Genomic DNA, 19,389 nt, shown 5'->3' with positions numbered 1-19,389 from the left:
CAGATGGCTTAGCTTAGAATTGGGAACGCAAACAGCATGGACTTTTGATCAGATATACTGGAGTGCTGGTGTGGAGCCCACCTCTTCATGCCCAGGTGACCGGGAACATATTTGCTAACTGCTAGAAGGGCTCCTCAGCTGTTAGAAAGGTCTAACTGTGCTTACATCACTCACAGGATATGGTAGTATTAAGTGTTAGGGTCTGTGCAAAACGGCCTGGCACAGTGTAGACACTCAGTAAACATTGCTTGTCCCCTTGGCCCCTTCGCTCCTGGAAGTCTACACTGATTCTGCCGTATCATCTTCTCTCCCCAGAACAGCGCACTCCAGCTGGAGTTAAGGCTTGGCTTCATTCGTGATGGAACAGGTCTAAGGTAACGGTTCTGTCCATAACCTGACTCCTTGTGACTTGGAAGTCATTTCTCATTGTGTTCAGAGCTCTGGTCTGAAGAGATGCATGGCTAAACAGTGGTTATGATTTCTGCATCACAGGAAAAGCTGGCTTTACAGAACTACCTACTATTTGGGGAGCCTCTAAAGACAGCTTCTGATGAAAATATGTCTCCAAGGAGTTTGCCCGGTAATAATTAGCTTAATATGTTGCACTTTTGCAATGCCTTTTTCTCCAAGGATCTGCAGACATTTGGCAAACAACCATTAATCACATCCCACTGCCTTGATGTCAAGTAACTGTTGGCTGGCGCACTTGTCTCCCCACCTGGATGAGGATCTGGGAGGTCCTGGGTCCTAGGCCTGCTTCACCAGATTTTTGTCTGGTATTGAACAACTTTTCCGGGCCTCGGTTACTTGAGATGTAAATTGAGGTTAATAATTTCTATTTGAGCTCAGAAATCCTATTAAGACAAAATGCCTCCCTGAATGGAAACACACTTTAAAAAGTAGAAATAACTTCCCAATGCAAGGGATAGCAATATTACATTTGGGCAGTTGAGTTCAAATTTAAGATCCAGCGCTGTACCAAACAATAGACTTTTGTAGGCACTGAAATTTCCCGTTGCTGAAACTGGGGTCAGATGTCCAAGAGGGAGCTGGGAAATTGCTTAGAACACAGAGCATAATTGGCTTTATAATAATATTCTGCAAGCAGCCCATTTGCCCTAGGCTCACAAAATACTGAGCAGGTACCAGAGGCTCAAAGAATTCTCAAAGAGTTTTCAGAACATCCTTAATCACCCCCATGTCAGAGATTTTTCCCTCTTCTGAATTTTTATAACCATCAAAAATCTATCATACTCATGTGGTATTGAATGAGGCAAGCTTGGGCTGCCCTTTATGACTTGAAACATAGCTATGCCGTCTCACCTTGGTGGTAAGTAAATGAGGGAAAGAATAGCGGAAGGTACGTATTTGCAACCTCATACTCAGGCTTCCCTGATAGCTTAGTTGGTAAAGAATCTGCCTGCAATGCAGGAGACCCCAGTTCGACTGCTGGGTTGGGAAGATCCCCTGGAGAAGGGAACATCTGCTCACTCCAGTATTCTGGCCTAGAGAATTCCATGGACTGTATAGTTCATGGGCTCGCAAAGAGTACCGCAAAGAGTACAACACGACTGGGTGACTTTCACTTTCACTTCACCCTCACCAAGCACTAGTGTGCCCTGGATAATAATTATCAGTAGCAAGCAGCTGGCTGAGTTAGTCTGCCACTTCAACTTTTCAGGCTCTACAAAACACTCTAGAGTTGTAAATATAAGAAGAAAACCTTATTGTAGTGCTTCTGTATAATGGGAGCTGAAGTCTCCCATCCAGAAACATCATTCCTGTACTAGGCTGACTGACTTAACTTTTAATCTGCAAAGGCCTTGATAAATGCAGTCACTTCTAGTGATTTAATTAGTTTTATGAAGGATCTTTGGTAACTTGTGTGGGAAAGTTTATCAAAAGTGTACCCAAATGTTTTCTTTATGCTATTATATTATTGAAAAATCAGAAGGCTCTTTGATGTGAGTTTTGAGAGAATAAGGGTGTAGTTATGAAGTACTTGGAGCATCTCACTGTTCAAACAAATGACAGATAAGATCTCAGGCTGCTTTGTCATGATAATTCATCATGCTAAGTACATCTATATCAATTTCTATTTCTATATTCTTCTGCATCTGTATGGCTCTTAAAGGTTTTTCACTTAAGCCTCCCCACCAGCGTGCACAGTGCTAGAAAGATATCATATGAAGAATGCCTACTGTGCGCATGCATGTGTGCTCAGACGTGTCTGACTTTTTGAGACCCCATGGACTGTAGCTCGCCAGGCTTCTCTGTCCATGGGATTATCCTGGCAACAACACTGGGGTGGGGTGCCATTTCTTCCTCCAGAGGATCTTCCTGACCCAGGAATTGAAACTGCATCTCCTGGTCTCCAGCTTTGGCAGGGAGATTCTTTACCATTGCCCCACCTGGGAGACCCACCAATGTATATTATGGTTCATAAAAGATTAATGCTCTCTTATCTAATGAAGGGAGATAACTATTTACAATATTGAGTAAGAGATGAATTAGTGTGTATCTGGTAAGTTATTGTAAAGGTAGGGAATAAACTTCAAGCCATCTGTCCCTAACTAATCAATATGCTATAATAATTAAGGTCACTATCTTTTTTAAAAAAAAGTTGGCCTCTGAAATGGGGCTTGGAGTCTTATGGCATTAAATAGCCTCTGAGGCAAAGGCCAATGTCTTCTAGCCCCAAATTATGAATTTGCTCCAGTATCATGATCCGGTAACTTGTCATCCAAACTACCCTCCTTCCTGGCAGAAGCTGGGCTGACCTTGACCAGCTGTATAGCTCTCACACTCTGCAGCTGAGACGGAGTTGACCATGTCATTGAAATGTTTCATGGGAGAGGGGAGGGTTGTGCCATCTCTATTTTAGGCTGAGGTTTTCTGAAAGGTTGTAAAGCTAATGATCCCTAGAAGCCGCTTGCCTTCCCTCCCAAGCTTTGAGTTGTCTACTGGTGATAAAAACGAGTCATAGGAAGTCATTGAGTCCATCCCTCTGTCTCCAGGCTGGATTATATGTTAAAAGCTCCGGAAAGATGGAATCATAACAATCCTCGTGCTTGATAGTACCTTAGGGTTTACCAAAGATTTTATATACATCATTTCGTTTACTGCTTTCCCCCAAACCCTCCAAATTAGTTATTACTGTCTCCATTTTACAAAGCACAGGGAAGGCTAGAGAGGTGATTACTCGTTTGTATGTGCCAATCCCTGAACACGGACCTGGTCAAATATCCTGTCTACAACATCGCTGTGAATTTAGGTTTTCCCCAGGACAGGAATTTCCACCACTTCCTTTTAGGTCCAACAGTCCTTGGAGAGGACTGCTACCAATGAGCTCCTCCTGTCTCTAAACCTACATCCTTTGTTCTCTTCTGGTTTAATGCAAAGGGGCTTCTGTTCTTCAAGGAATAGTCTTAGCTGGACCTAGAGTTCATAGCAGCTGCTCTTGTAGTCCATCTTCTCAAGGTTGAGTACTCTAAGCTTCTTCAGCGTCTTCTTTCACTGGCTTGGAAGTCTATCAGCTCTGCCTCTGGACATTCACTTCACTGGTGTGTGTTCTCACCTGTAATAAGGCAGTAGGGTCACACATCTGAGGGGTGCTTGTGAAGATTAAATCAGAAAATACATCTGAAGTGCATATCTGAGAGGCACAATAAATTAGCATGTTTAATGTTCCCTCTTTTTTGTTCCACTTTTTATTTTTTACTTAAAAAAATTAAGTTTGTTATTTTGTATTGGAGTACAGCAAGAACCCTGATGCTGGGAAAGATTGAAGGTGGGAGGAGAAGGGGACGACAGAGGATGAGATGGTTGGATGGCATCACTGATGCAATGGACGTGAGTTTGAGTAAACTCTGGGAGTTGGTGATGGACAGGGAGGCTGTGCTGCAGAAGAGCTGGACACGACTGAGCAACTGAAATGAACTGAATTGAATAGCTGATTAATAATGTTGTGATAGATCCAGGTGGACAGCGAAGGGACTCAGCCATATATATACAGGTATCCATTCTCCCCCAAACTCTCTCCCATCCAGGCTGCTGCATAACACTGAGCAAGGTTCCCTGTGCTGTTCAGCAGGTCCTTGTTGGTTAGGCTGTCCATTTTAAATACAGCGGCGTGCCTCTGTCCATCCCAAACTCCCTGACTATCCCTTTCCCCTACCCTTTCCCACAACAACCATAGGTTCCTTCTCTGAGTCTGTTTTGTAAATGAGTCCGTATCAGGGCTCACCTTCTTCTCTGGCTTTTCCGTTGTGTTTATAGATTCCCAGAGAGAGCGCGTACTCCCTGTTTAAGAGCAGAGGTTGGTAGCCTGGCACTTTTCTAAGAAAGGGACTTTGCTTTTGATAAACTTCCCCAAACAAAACACCAAAAGAATCCCAGAAATACTTGAGGGGCACGTCAGGGGTTAGTGGTCTCTCTGCTGACTCAATGCCTTTTATTCTTGTATTATCCATGTGCACCAATTATAGCCCTAAAACATAGCTAGGAGGCGCCGCCTAAGAGCATTTGATTTATTAGTTTTATTAAACACAGATGCCTTTAATGTGGAGTTGTTTGTAGCCCATGCTGGATTTCTAGCTATTTTATCGCATCTATTGGCCAATGTATGAATTATCTTCAAAGGACACGGCTCTTGCTTTTTATCACATTTTCTCTCCAACTACCAAGGAAGAGGTCACTTGGGAGACACATCCTTTCATGGCAAGAAAGTAGCCTCATAGATCAGACGTGTGTTTGTTCTGGAATGGCGCAGCCGCCTGGCCAGGCTTGGAGGAGGGGCTGGCACTGCTCAGAAATTTTCATCCATCACTCACCAAATGGGACCCACAGGTAAAGGCTTTGCTGGGAGATGAGTCCAGGGAATGGAGGGAGTGGGGAGGGAGTGCTCTGCAGTGGGAGCGTGTTTGCTTTGGGGCCACAGAGGGTTTCAAGTCCTGTGTGTGCAGCAGAGTAGTTTTATGATGTCAGAGGCAAATGACTGAATCACCCTCAGCCTTGGCTATTTGATCTCTAAAATGGGATGAGCTTCCCCCAGCCTCCTTGCAAGCAGTGAGATTATCAACCAAGATGCATCCCCCTCCCCTTCCTTTGGCTAATTATAGCCTCACTGGAGGGTCTTGACCGTGAAGGTTGGAGTTGGTGAAAGAGAGCTAGGTGGGAGAGTCAAGAATCTTTCTCACTATGGTTTGTTTGCGTTGTGTTCAGTCCTTGGAAAAAGGATTTTCCGTAAATGTTATCAATGTTCAACACTTATTTCATTCTTCTGTCTTCCTCTATTACATTTTTTTAAAATTGGAGGATAATTATTTTGCAATATTGTGTTGACCTCTGTCCCTATTACATCTTAAGTTGCATAAAAGCAGCATCCTCACTTTTTTATTTCATTTCTGACTTCCCACAGCACCCAGCACCAGGGCGGGTGGTCAGAGAATGTTTTCTGAGATAAAGTTGAATGGACTCTTTTTTGCACCTCTGTGATTATTTTGTTTTGTTTGTGTCTGGTCCAGCAGTCAGGAGGAAGATTCTAAGGGTACTGGCTTCTGAGTTCCATGCAACAGCATGGTATATTGGAAAGAACAGGTGATAAATCAAGAGACCAAGGGTCCTGGCTTGGAAAAGTCACTTAATATCCTGGGCCTTAGTATCCTCCTCCATGACACATGGATACTAATATTGGGTTGGCCAAAAAGTTTGTTTTTACTTTACGAGGTTGTGGTGCAGATTACATAAGTTACTTTATCGAAAATCTTAGCAGAGTACCTGGCCTGTAGTGAAGGCTTGTCTGAATTTGTTACTGTCACTATCACTGCTATTATTATTATTATTTCTGACTAGCTCTGTGGTGTTGAGCAGAGCTCAGTTCCTTTGTAGCTACAATATTTTGTAACTTTGATGAGTCCAGGGGAGTATTAAAAAGCAAGAAATAGGGGAAAAGAAAGGCAAGACAAGGTGTGTGGGTGGCCTGGAGCTGAGTCCCTCTTTGCCAACACTGAGCTTTGCGTCACGGTGTGTGTGAGTTCACGATGGTGCCATCACCGAGGGCTTGGCCAGATAGCTCCTTTCCCCCCAGGTTAAATGCTGAAGCTGACAGATTGTCCTGTGATGCTCCTAGCAGATAACCTCTCCTGGTTTGCAGCAATCTAAACTCATAAATACTGGAGAAAAAAATTTGCAACCCCCTGAAACTGGCAATGTACCTCAAGGATGAGAGTCCAGGTAGAAGTTTCCATTCAAAGAATGTTCTAGAAAGTCAGAGACCCGGAGGCTGAGGCTTCAGCTTGGGGCTGGAATAATTCGAGTTGTATTATTCAATAGCATTTTTCTACCTTCTAGGCGGGAGGGTACTGGAGCAGCAATAGAAGAGTGGGCCTAGCTGTCATTTTTGGCCTTGAGCACATTCCGTCATCAAATACTTAATACTTGGTAAATATGAGTGAGGGGTGGGGTGATGGGACAGGTGGGGCTGTCAGGGCTTCTTGCTGCAAGCAACAACTGTCTTCAGGATGGATGGATCCTCAAAGGAATGGCAGAACTTGATACCTGTCTTGGGGTTGTGGAATGCAGCCCCAGGAGAAACACCTACCAAGGAGAGAGGCATTTATAACGCTGGTGGGGTGGGGTAGCAACAGCCTGATTTACTACTGACAAAGGAATGTCTTGTTTCCATCGAAAATAGAATTTATTGTCACTCTAATGTGTGGTTTATCCAGACAGAAGAGCAACGTTTTGTTAGACATGGCTTGCCTGCTATACCTGCCCTGATGCCAGAATTTTTTAAATAATGAAAATTATCATTTTTTAAATGAATACATTCTGTTGTAGAACATTCATGTGGGAAAGCAGAGAGAAAAAATAAATTTTTTTTTTTTTTGGTAATCTGATGACCAAAGATAACCAATTAACATTTTGTTAGAATTCATTCTAGTTGCTGTTGTTTTTAAACATGGTTCAAAATGGTATATAAACATTTTAATTCTGGCTTTCAAATTTAGCAATTAAGCCTGAGCATTTCCATGTTATTAGAAGGTTCATAAAGTGATTGTGATGAGGTTATAGTATTCTGTTGGTTTCTGCACTGAAATTTACTAAACCATAATGCTGCTGACAAAGGTCTGTCTAGTCGAAGCCATGGTTTTTCCAGTAGTCATGTACGGATGTGAGAATTGGACCATAAATATGTTGAGCACCAAAGAACTAATGCTTTCGAACTACAGTGCTGGAGAAGACTCTTGAGAGTCGCTTGGACAGCAAGGAGATCCAACCAGTCCATCCTAAAGAAAATCAGTCCTGAATATTCACTGGAAAGGCTGATGCTGAGGCTGAAGTTCCAATACTTTGGCCACCTGATGTGAAGAGCCAGTTCATTGGAAAAGACCCTGATGCTGGGAGAGACTGGGGGCAGGAGGAGAAGGGGACGACCAAGGATGAGATGGTTGGATGGTATCACCGACTCAAAGATCATGAGTTTGAGCAAACTCTGGGAGATAGTGAAGGACAGGGAAGCCTGGCGTGCTGCAGCCCACGGGGTTGCAAAGAGTCAGACATGACTTAGTGACTGACCAGCAACAACGCCAGCCATCACTTCATGTCTTTTCCTCTGTGCCAGCGACTGCTCCAAGTGTCTACATACCCTAATAGGCTTACACTGTTACTACCTCTTACTTTATAGGTGAGGAAATTGAAAGGTTAAATAACTTGCCAGAGGTCACTGAGCTAAATAGTGGTAGAGCCACTATTTCAACAGAGGCAGTTAGTGTTCTGGGGACTATTCCTAGCTTCTCTGCACTATCCAGCCTCTAGGGTCTCAGATTATAGCTCTTTGAAAAATAAAACTGCTGTGAAGGAGGTGTCCTCTCTTCCTTACAGGTTAGAGCTTGGACTGTTGAACCAAGGAGGATCCTCTGGTGCATGGGTAAAGAGGCTGCCTAGCCAGTGGTCTGCCAGGAACCGAGAGACAGAGTGCTGGGGACAAATTCCAACTTAAGAGCCTGAGTAAGAATCTGAAGTAGAAGCCTGTTTTCTGACTCTTCTTATTCGATTTTTCTTCCTGCTACTTCATGTGAAAAGACACCCAACATCTTTTCAATAAAGAAAGACAATAAAATCCTTTAAATGATCAACATCTAGAACAAATTTTTTATATGCAGAAACTCAGGCTTATTAATTGTAGCAGATTATTTGCTCCCATTTCTATCTTTATGCCTTGGATTAGCATGGAGTGGGCTTTTGTTGACCTTTTAAGAGTCCTAGGAGAGGATCTGTAACCTCACCTTACAGCTCAGTTTGTAAAGAATCTGCCTGCAGTGCAGGAGACCCAGGTTGGATTCCTGGGTTGGGAAGATCCCCTGGAGAAGGGCATGGCAGCCCACTCCAGTATTCTTGCCTGGAGAATCCCTTGGACAGAGGAGCCTGGCGGGCTGTAGTCCATGGGGTTGTAAGTAAGACACTACTTCCAGGAGAGGAGTTTGCATTGGGTGATAAGAGCAGGGTGACTCATTTGATTGGAGGAAGGGCAGGGGCGGGCATGGCTCAAACCCTCCAAGGTCTTCTCCCTTCAGGTGAGCACCCTTCCTTCTAACCCTGCACCTCTGCAGGACAGTCTAGACGTCCATCTGCCTCTTGGCTCTTGGGCCCTCTGAGTACAGGAAGGTGAGTGACAGACAAGGCTCCTCCAGGTGGTGGCTGATGGGCAGGATGAGGTCGGCTCTGTCTCCGTCTCCCTTGTCAGAGACCTAGGAACTAAGTGTGATGGAAAGCAGGGAGGAGCCTGATTTTGATCGCATGTCTAAGGTTCTGCAGTCCAGGTTCGCCAGCAGATAAATTTCTATCTGGGTCCCCCTGTGGCTGTAGTGCCTGTCTCTCAACTGGCTTAGACCATAGGGAGAGGTGTGTGATTACAACTCAACCTCCATCTTTGTGTTTTGGAGACATAAAGCATTAATGTGAGAGTCACTGTCCACTCCGCCACCACCCGCCATCACCCCAAACACTTAGGGGACACAGTCTGGCATCCTCAACGTCTATATCTCCCACTCTCTATAAAGAATTCTGTCTTGAGAGACGATGACTGAATCTCTCTGAGGTTCAATTCTTGGACTTTGATGATGCAGAATTCCAATGACTTGTAGTGAGAGACGGAAAAGAGGTAAGATGTTTGGGAGGAGGGGCTGCATATAAAAGGATTGAGCTTTACTCATGGGGAAAATGAAAGAATAGAAATGGAAGAAACTGAGAGACAGGGGAAAGCTAAGAACTCACACGGGTACCCACAGGACTCCCTGGGGAAAGGATTCAGGTCCCCTGGGCCAGGCAGGTTACCCTGAGAATCAGAGGAAGGAGGAAAGGTAATTTTTAAGAAGTTTTTACTAGGAGCTATGAATTGGGCTCCTTTAACATCTTTTTTTTTTTTTTTCAAGAGATCCTGTTCAACATTAAAATTCTCTAAAAAAGCTGGAAAGATGGGGTTTCTTTGACTATGACTTAATTTGTAGATGGGGCTGTAACTTGGGACCCATTTTATCTGGGTTACGTACATCTTCCCAAATATTGAATCGGACTCAACAGGTGCTCTCAAACGGAAACAGAAGCAATGCTTCTAAGTGTCCTAAGCCCTGGGATGTGCAGGTGTGGACGGTGTGTGTGTGTGTATTCAGGGGCTGTGGGAGGTCCCAGATTGAGCCAAAGCTGTTTGATACCAAAGATGGGCTCCATCTGGGGAGCCCTCCTCACCGGCCCCCTGGCACCTACTTGTAGGAGGCACCAAAGACATGCTGAAAAAGAGTATGTCCTCAACAAAGAAGGCCAAAGGGTGTGAGCGTGGTCCAGGACCATGCAGCAAAGGGAGAGACCGAGGAAATTCTGACATCTATCTTTGAGAACCCAGACCCTGTGGTAAACCCAAATTCTTGGGTGAGGGAAGTGCTGTAAAACGGGAGCACAACAGAACTTCCCTGCTGGTCCAGCGGTGAAGAATCTGCCTTGCAACGCAGGGCACGCAGGTTCGATTCCTGGTTGGGGAACTAAGATCTCACATGCTGTGGAGCAACTAAGCCCGCGCAGCCAAACTACTGAGCCCCCGAGCTCTGGAGCCCACCCGCCACAATTGAAGAGCCCGTGGGCCTCAGGGAAAGATCCCCCATGATGCAATGAAGAAAGACCCTGTGTGCTGCAGCTGACACCCGACGCAGCCAAATAAATAAATATTGTTTTAAAAAAAGAAATAGAGGAGCATAACAGAAGCATCAGCTTCCCCGGATGCCCCCAGATCCAAGAGACACCCTAGGATCTGCACCTCGGTCTAGTGTCTGTGGTCTCGGCAGTAGGTATCAGCAGAGGCGCCTAGAGAGTCAGCGGATACCACCTGGAATCCAAGGGATGTGGGCGATCACGTGGGGACAGGGATGCAGAGATGCTGTTCTAAGACAGACTCTGGAGTCCGAGAAACACAGCTTACTTTGAGTTTTATTCTCTCTCTGCGTTCAGGTCAGAGAAACCTGACATTATCTCAGCGGCTAGAAGGAGGGAGAAACTTTCAAATAGGTGTCAGCTGCACCACGGAAAGTTCTGAAGAAGTTTGGCAGGAACCCCCGTTGGCAGTCACATCTGCGTTCCCGACATCGGGCCTGTAATATTTGGATTCTGGGCCCGGGCAGATGGACCATTTGCCACGTGTTTGCTTTTCCTGGCTTCTGTTTTCCAACAGCCCTTGCTCACTTGGATCAGGCTGTTAACAGACCTGACTCTTATGCACTCGGCATAAGAGTAGATAAAGTGTGTCCTCACACACGTGGTTTTCTGGTTCTCAGCGTAAGGACTTGAAAAAGTAGAGGGATGAGTTGCTTCGTCTCTAGCCCCATGTGGGGTCCTTCTGCCCCTCTCAAGTCGGCCTTGCTCTGCATCAGAGTGGCTGGCACGATTCGTCTGAGGCTCTTAATACTATGCGGCCACGGAGCAGTGCATTCTGTGGGAGTTTAAGGAGCCAGACACCCATCAGAGATCCATACCCTGACCTTTAGGAGCTGGATGTCCTGGTGGGAACTGGTCGGGGGGAGAGAGGATGGTCCCCGAAAGGCCTTGAGCTCATCTCCAAAGCTGCCAGGCAGCAAATCTACCTACAGTTGGTACATACTGGCTGGTAGGTAGACCTCAGTGCATTTTGTTCCAAAGAGTTAATAGCATGTTTTAGAGGAAGAATAAAGACACACACGTATAAGTCAAATCTTGATGGGAACTTCCGGAACAGACAGCCCCGATAGTAGGCGCCATGGCTACCCGGACAAACCGGGTTTCAAAAGGCCACGTTCTCATCAGACCACATGCACAGCCAGTATGTCCCCACTGGGATAATGATGGCGGCTGCACTCACATGGCCCCAGGCAGGCACCCAGTTGCTCTGTGCTATCATTTCCATATGAAGGAATAGCACCACATTGGAAAGAAATGTAAACCTAACTGGTTTCATGGGTTCTAGACATTATTACTTGCCATAATTGCCCCACGGCACCTAATTCGAGAGGGAGAGCTCAGCTAAAGGCAGCTACAGGAAACCAGTCTCTTTACCCTGTAGTCTTGGGATTCTATTTCCACCTTGGAGGCTCAGATCAGAAGTGACACATTAAACATCATCCTCAATTCTTTGCTCCACAGAGTAGTTACAAGATGGATATGCTTTTAAACCAGGCAGATCAGAACATGGGATAAAGAGGGATTGCGAGAACTTAGCTGAGACGGTCTGAAATGTCAACCGAGTTTCAGATTCTAAAATAGAGAGGAGTTCACACTTCCCCTAGGTCTGAGGGAAGTGTGGCCTCCTGAGTTTCTAAAAACAAGAGGTCTCAGAATTTCATAAGCAGACTTTATATCAACATTTGAGTTGTGAGAATGAATCAGACAAACACGAACCGAATGTTCCTTGAAAAGCAGAGGGTCTGAAAATGGATCTGCAAAATGTTTTGGCAGTGGAGAATTTTGGAAGATTATTAGTGCCCTCCCACCCCCAGACACCACCAGACAATTGACTGTCTGCATCTGGCTGGTATCTGTTTGCCTCGGAAACAAGTGATTTGGAAGCCTATTATGAGACTCTGTATTTTTCTTTTTTGGTCTGAAATGCTTCCTTTCCCTATTATTATTATTTTGGTGTTTCATGTCTGTGTGAAGTATAAATCTGATAGAGTTTAGTGCATTTGGAGAGTGATTTTGGATTTAAATCTTTCCAGACACCCGCATCCAGGTCAACACTCCCAAGAAAGGGGCCAGCACTGTAATAGACAAGCCTTATTTTCTGGCTTCAGTACTACCAGGACCCGAGCAGCAGGAGGCAGGAGATTCAAGAGGCTGCCTTCTTAAACCTGATAGACATTCCGAAATTTGCCAAGCAGATTGACAGGCTATTGATTCCCTCCCTTCTGCCCCAACTCCCGACCCCCGCCCCTCGGCTGCAAAGGATGACTCCCAACCTGGAAACCTGCGGCAACTGTATTTAGCATCTACGATGAATGCATTTTTGAGCTACTGAACCTGGTAGGCTTATTGCCTCCTTTATTCTAAGAAACCTAGAGCCAGGCCATTCTAAAGCGAGGTGGAAGTGAGGAACGCGGCTTCATTAGCTGGATAGATGGCACAAGACAGCCTGATATTAAGCACCCCAGAGCAGGAAGGAAACTCTGACAAGGTCTCTCAGGAAAGACCTCTGGCTGCGCTGGGAGCACCCTCAGGGTGGGGTCTGAGAGTTGGCTGCTCCAGTTTGGGGGGAAAAGCGCTACCACTAAACCTGCGTCCTCTTCCACCGCTGCGATGGGACTGTTGACTCAATGCGGCCATCTAGTGGTCAGACGCGGCCATCACCGCTGGCTCTCTGACGCGCGGCTGGACCGGTGCGGGTTGTGCGTGCGGGTGCGGGGGTCTTGTAACAATTTATCTGAGCTTCCTGTTCCGCCTTCTTCTCATCCTGTTTCCTACCTTCTTCATTTTTTCCTGTAGGAAGCCAAGAACACTGTCTCTACCTCTTCACAACTCCTTTGCTCAAGCCACCTGGCTTTTTGGACCTGAATAGATTTCTCCTCTCTGTTTGGAAATCACTTTATTGCTATCTACACGTTGTCACCAAAACCAATTTGTGCAAACTAACAGGCTTATCAGCGCTGCGGAAATGAGATTAAAACTGCTTCCAATGAAACAGATAAAAACCAGATGAATGAAGCCCTCTAATAAGACATTAAAGATAATGGCAAGAATGATTAACTAGTGTGATATATTGAGCAGTTATGAGGAGTCGGATGCCCAGGATCAGCAAACTAATAAAAAAAAGAATCTACCTTTAATTCCCTTTAGTCAGTGAGGTATAATCACATCAACATTATGATTTTTTTTTGTTTGTTATTATTTATCTGTGAGAGCAATATCACACCTTGCCTCCAAATTGCTTAGAGCTTATTAGCAGAGAAAAGAGAGAGAGAGAAACACAGAGATTGCTTGGGGGCGGGGGGAGCTTGTCTCATTTCAGCTCTTTAAGAATAAAAAGGAATGCTTAATACCCTGCTTGCGTTTACACACCGATTATGCAGACACGCTCTCATTTTTGTTTCATCTCTGAGAGCAGTCTATTCAGAGCCAGACGGTTTTACATTATGTGATCAGTTCGTCAATTATTGCATTATCGAGTCACATCAAGACAACCTGTAAATTACATCTTGCTGGGGATGTCGCCGGAGCCACTCTGCTGCCCTGGAGTGCTTCCTTGCAGGGAGCCCTCCTAGTCATGCTTCAGCAGTGTTTTTCCTCTGGCTCTGTTGGATTTGAGGTCATGAAAGAAGGACAAGGCAGGAGAGGGCAGTCGTTTATTATTCATTTAGAATTTTTCCAGCCCTACTATGTGACAAGCCCAGTGCTATGCTCCAGGGAGACAGGTGAATAAGAATTTGACTCTGCTTTCAAGGAGCCCATAGCATGGGGGGAGCAGGGCAGGGAAGGGAAGGAAGACAATTAAACAAAGGCGATACCAAGTAAAGGAACCCATGTGACGAGTGTGTTCTTGGCAGACTCTTTGCGACCCCATGAACTCCAGCCCACCAGCCTCCTCTGTCCGTGGAATTCTCCAGACAAGAATACTTGAGTGGGTAGCCATTCCCTTCTCTGGGAGATCTTCCCCACCCTGGGACTGAACATGGGTCTCTCACATTGCAGATGGTTTCTTTACTGTCTGAGCCACCACAAGTGACTCTGTGATTAACACCGGTTAACATGATGGCTCTGGGATCCAGGCCTCCCATGCGGCACTAGTGGTAAAGAACCCGCCTACCAACAAGAGACTTAAGAGATGCAAGTTTGATCCCCAGGTTGGAAAGATCCCCTGGAGAAGGGCATGGCAACCCACTCCAGTATTCTTGCCTGGAGAATCCAATGGACAGAGGAGTCTGGCAGGCTGCAGTCCATGGGGTCGCAACGAGTCAGACACAATTGAAGCGACTTACCATGCATGCCTGCTGGGGATCCCTGGAGGAGGAGGTAACTCTGGAGAAGCTAGGGAAGGGTCCCAAACAAGGAACTCTTAGAAGCAGGTATGAAAGGAACAGTAGAGTTTCACTGGAGAGAGAAAAAGAATAGGGTGGAGGTGAACTGCATGCATGAACAGCCACAAAGGAAGCCTGCTGTGTGCTGGGAATAAGTGCTTCGCGGAAAATGACAGCCTGGGAGAGTCAAGCAAAGCCTGGGCACAGTCAAGAAGGCCCCTGTATTCTGTGTTGAGGTTTGCACACTTTTATCGTAAAAGTCGAGGCCATCCATTCTTTGTAAGAGTGGCTGTATGATCAAACCTGTGTTTCAAACTATAACTTTGGTGAGTTGCAGAGAACGGCTTAAAGAAAGAAGAGGAGGGAGTTAGGGAAACTCTACTCTGAGTCAGAAACACTGACAGACCCAAGACAGTTATATAGTTGGACTTGAACGAAGCTACTAACTAGTCCTGTGATTCTGGGTGAAATTGTCTCCTGAATCACAGTTTTCTCATCTGTAAATCTAGGATAGAAATAATTACTTTTTGAGGTTATAGGAAAGATCAGAAATAATATAAAATACGGCCCAGGTGTCCAGCACATGGCAAGCTCGTAACAGACGTCGTAGTGGTAATTCTTCATTGAGCACTGCTGTGGGGGCGCGGAAGGGGTTGGGTTAGGATGGTAGGGTGTGTGTGTGTGTGTGTGTTTGGTAGGAAAATTGATGAATAAAATAATACTAAATTATCACATTATGTTGAGAACAGAAGGGAATCTGGAATTAAAAAACATGTTCAGATGGTTATATTATTTTTGTCATTGATGTACTTCGTTGAATGAAATTTCATGGATTAGATATTTTTGCAATATTTTAGCGAGCCAGCAGGTTACAAATAAACACCCACCTCATCCATTTCACAAGGCAGCTCTGAGGATTCAAAACTAGTGGTGAAATTCTTTGATTACCAGAATGTCTTCATGAGGACAGGAACTTTGCTCAATGTTACATCCATAATGCCCGGAACTCAGCAAACTGTATATTGAATGAGTGGATGAATTCAATATGAATAGGTGTGAAAAGCAGCAGAAACATTAGTTTATTTTCTAGCTAATAGGGTCAAAATACCCAGTTTCAGTCTTTCCATTCCGTTCACTAAAATTTGACCCATTATTGATCCCTTCTAAATAGCCTTGGCCTCTATACGCCGTGTGTATAGAACGAGGTGCTTGGTATACAGAGGTGACTAATACAGACACGGTCTCACCCTGAACTTGCCGCCTAGTGAATGTGGGCAGTTGCATCTCACAAAGGCTGTGAAGTGTGTGGGCCCCTTCCTCCTCTTCCGCTGCACCCCGCTCTCATTCCACCTGAGATTTGAACGACAGAGAATAGACATTAGTGAAATCAGGCATGCAAATTATTTGGTGCATAGTATTCTCTTTTTTTAAAATGTTTTACTTTGGGTTGGAGTATAGCCTATGAACAATGTTGTGATAGTGTCAAGTGACCCGGGAAGGGGCTCAGCCATACATATACATGTATCCATTCCCCCCAAGACTCCTCCCCATCCAGGCTGCCACGTAACCATGAGCAGAGTTCCATGTTCCATACAGTACGTCCTTGTTGGTCATGCATTTTAAATATAGCAGTGCGTATGTGTCCATCTCAAACTCCCTAACTATCAGTTCAGTTCAGTCACTCAGTCATGTCCAGCTCTTTGCGACCCCATGAATCACAGCACGCCAAGCCTCCCTGTCCATCACCATCTCCTGGAGTTCACGCAGACTCACGTCCATCGAGTCCGTGATGCCATCCAGCCATCTCATCCTCGGTCGTCCCCTTCTCCTCCTTCCCTCAATGCCTCCCAGCATCAGAGTCATTTCCAATGAGTCAACTCTTCGCATGCGGTGGCCAAAGTATTGGAGTTTGAGCTTCAGCATCATTCCTTCCAAAGAAATCCCAGGGCTGATCTCCTTCAGAATGGACTGGTTGGATCTCCCTGCAGTCCAAGGGACTCTCAAGAGTCTTCTCCAACACCACAGTTCAAAAGCATCAATTCTTCGGCGCTCAGCCTTCTTCACAGTCCAACTCTCGCATCCACGCGTGACCACTGGAAAAACCATAGCTATACCTTCCCCTATTCCTGCCCCCCCACACACACCCCTGCCCTGCCAGCAACAGTAAGTTCATTCTGGAAGTCTGTGAATCTTTTTCTGTTTTGTAAGTTAATTTGTGTCAATTCTTTTCAGAGTCCACATATAAGGGATGTCATACCACATTTCTCCTTCTCTGTCTGACTTCCTTCTCTCAGTTTGACCATCTCTAGGTCCATCCAGGTTTCTGCAAATGACTCAGTGTATTTTTTTTTTTTTCCTTACCAAGAGATTTCCTTGTAGATGAGATTCATAGCTTGGAGAAGACAGTTGTTTTCCAAAGGGCTCAGAGCTTTGCTATCGACATGCTGCTTCCCCTGATTCCATAATATGTTGGAGAAGATAGTCAACTAGCTCAACTTTGTTCAAAATGAGGAGAATCTCCTTTCAGACCTTCTGATAGCTCTTGAAAATGTGTATCTTTTCTGGTGGTTTATTAGCATGCAACCAGACCTACATGTTTGCAGATAAAGTAGTCCTCTGAAAAATGAACAGGTAAAAATATGCTCTAATGAAAAGAAAAACCTAAAAACAGTATGTTTAAAAAAAAAGTTCTGTTTACAGAATCATAGACAGAGAACAGACTGGTGCTTGTGAAGGGGGAGGAGGTTGGTTGGAGGAAGGATAAGCTGAGTCCTTGGGTTTAGCAGACATAAACTTTTATGTATAGAATGGATAAACAACAAGGTCCTGCTAGCCTAGGGAATTATATTCAATATCTTATGATAAACCATAATGGAAAAGAGTATTTTAAAAAAGGGAGAAAAGAGTTCTGTTTAACAAAATAATCTCACCTTTTAAGATACCACATAAAGGGAACTGAAAATATTAACTCCCTTATTTTTATATTCACTGCTAAATTTTATAAACATGTTTAAAAAGCTATTACTTCTGAATTTAATAAAAATTTAAATGTGTCTTATTGGTATCATTTTTAAGTTTCCAATCAAGATTTTCTTCTCACTTGAGCCAATCCCTTACCTGCCACCTGACCTCTTTCATTGCCCATCTACAGAGGAAGGTTTTCATGAAAGTTTAGCATGCCCATAGACTCCAAATTTTATAATCAACATATTTCATTCAAAGACCATATTTAGAAATACATTAAAATATTTGTGTAGTCTATAAATGACTGTATTTTTAAAAATTTGTTTTTATGGAAAATCTGTGTGACTACCGAATGTCCATTTTATGAAGTCGGTACTTACTCCTGGAGCAAAGACCTACAGTCTCTGTAAGTGTACATGTGTTACTGTGGCACCTTGACTAAGAAAGTGCCTTTTCTCTAGTTTCTAAGATCTCCTGTTTGGAGAGAGTTGAGAGTTATTATAGATAAAATGCAGATCCAAGAATACAATGTAGACCCAATAATGGGAGATGCTTATTGAGTCTGAGTTCCATTATCTTTTTAGTGCCTTTCTAACTTGAAATGTATGTGTTTCTGTGACTTTATGGTCTAAAATCTAGGAAGAGGCTGCAGCTAGTGTCTCTGTTTTATTTTCTGAGCTTTCTACTATTTGGTCCCTGGAAAAATAAGACTTTTCCCTCAGTTTAGTTCAGTCACTCAGTTGTGTCTGACTCTTTGCGACCCCATGGGCTGCACCATGCCAGGTTCCCTGTCCATCACCAACTCTTGGAGCTTGCTCAAACTCATGTCCATCATGTCGGTGATGCCATCCAACTGTCTCATCCTCTGCCATCCCCTTCTCCTCCTGCCTTCAATCTTTCCCAGCATCAGGGTCTTTTCCAATGAGTCGGTTCTTCGCATCAGGTGACCAAAGTATTGGAGTTTCAGCTTCAGCATCAGTCTTTCCAATGAGTACTCAGGACTGATTTCCTTTAGGATAGACTGGTTGGATTTCCTTGCAGTCCAAGGGACTCTCAAGAGTCTTTTCCAACATCACAGTTCAAAAGCATCAATTATTCGGTGTTCAGCTTTCTTTATAGTCCAGCTCTGACATACACACATGACTACTGGAAGAACCATAGCTTTGACTTTTCCCTCAGGTAAGTATATAATCAAAAGGATAAAAGGAAGTACCAAAATAGTTAAGATTATATAACATTTTGAAATGTCTATTTATTGCAATATAAATGGGTTTATTATATGGATGGATATGAATTCTACTCAATCATTACTTTCAAAAATATAAGTATTTCTAAAAAATAAGATTTATGTGTATCATGTACATTAAAGTAAAATGCAACTTCTTTATATTGACTATATAAATATTAGAAACAGCATAAATAAATAATTATTCTTGGTATATCTCTACATATTTAACTTCTTGGTTGTATCAGTCTCTAATATTATGACACAGGTATTTTTATGAAGAATATAATTTTGGATATGGCTTATTAATCATTTTTTAGATAAAACTGATTGCAGTATCCTTCAAAGCTACATTTTATGACTGACAAATTTAAAATTGTTCATAACTTCCATTGACTTCCTTTTGTAGATCATGCTATTTTTAATCACAAAAGTACCTTAGATATTCATGTATCTATCTGGTAAGCTTGGAGTGAATTCTGCTGGATGAAAGATATTCTTAATTCTCTTTTTAAATATGTAAATGTATAAATATTTTATGCCAAATATTTTTGCATGCTCTGTCTTTTTCCTCCATTGCTTCAAAAGATAGGTTTGCAAAGTATAACTTATCAAGAAATTATCTGCAGGGTTTGAAGGCTATCTCAATATAGTCCCACTCAGTATAGACTA

At 43.9% G+C, this 19,389-nt stretch overlaps 1 long non-coding RNA gene across 3 annotated transcripts in view; it reads left to right on the top strand.

The window, feature by feature from the left end:
* LOC120880011 overlaps positions 1–13,349 on the top strand; it is an 86,926-nt gene extending 73,577 nt beyond the window's left edge. Inside the window, exons 3-5 of one of the 3 annotated variants that reach the window (XR_005724928.1) lie at positions 316–374; positions 7,885–8,010; positions 13,000–13,349. This is a non-coding gene — a long non-coding RNA (uncharacterized LOC120880011). Of the gene's footprint in view, positions 1–315; positions 375–7,884; positions 8,011–10,500; positions 10,634–12,999 lie in introns of those variants that run through there. The other 2 variants (XR_005724929.1, XR_005724930.1) reach the window with 2 other exon arrangements.
* The last annotated feature ends 6,040 nt before the right edge of the window (positions 13,350–19,389 follow it).

This window comes from Oryx dammah, unplaced genomic scaffold (assembly GCF_014754425.2).
Source record: "Oryx dammah isolate SB20612 unplaced genomic scaffold, SCBI_Odam_1.1 HiC_scaffold_21, whole genome shotgun sequence".
Lineage (NCBI taxonomy): Eukaryota > Metazoa > Chordata > Mammalia > Artiodactyla > Bovidae > Oryx > Oryx dammah.
The sequence above is the reverse complement of the archived record's forward strand: the minus strand, read 5'-3'. Positions and strand labels throughout refer to the sequence as shown.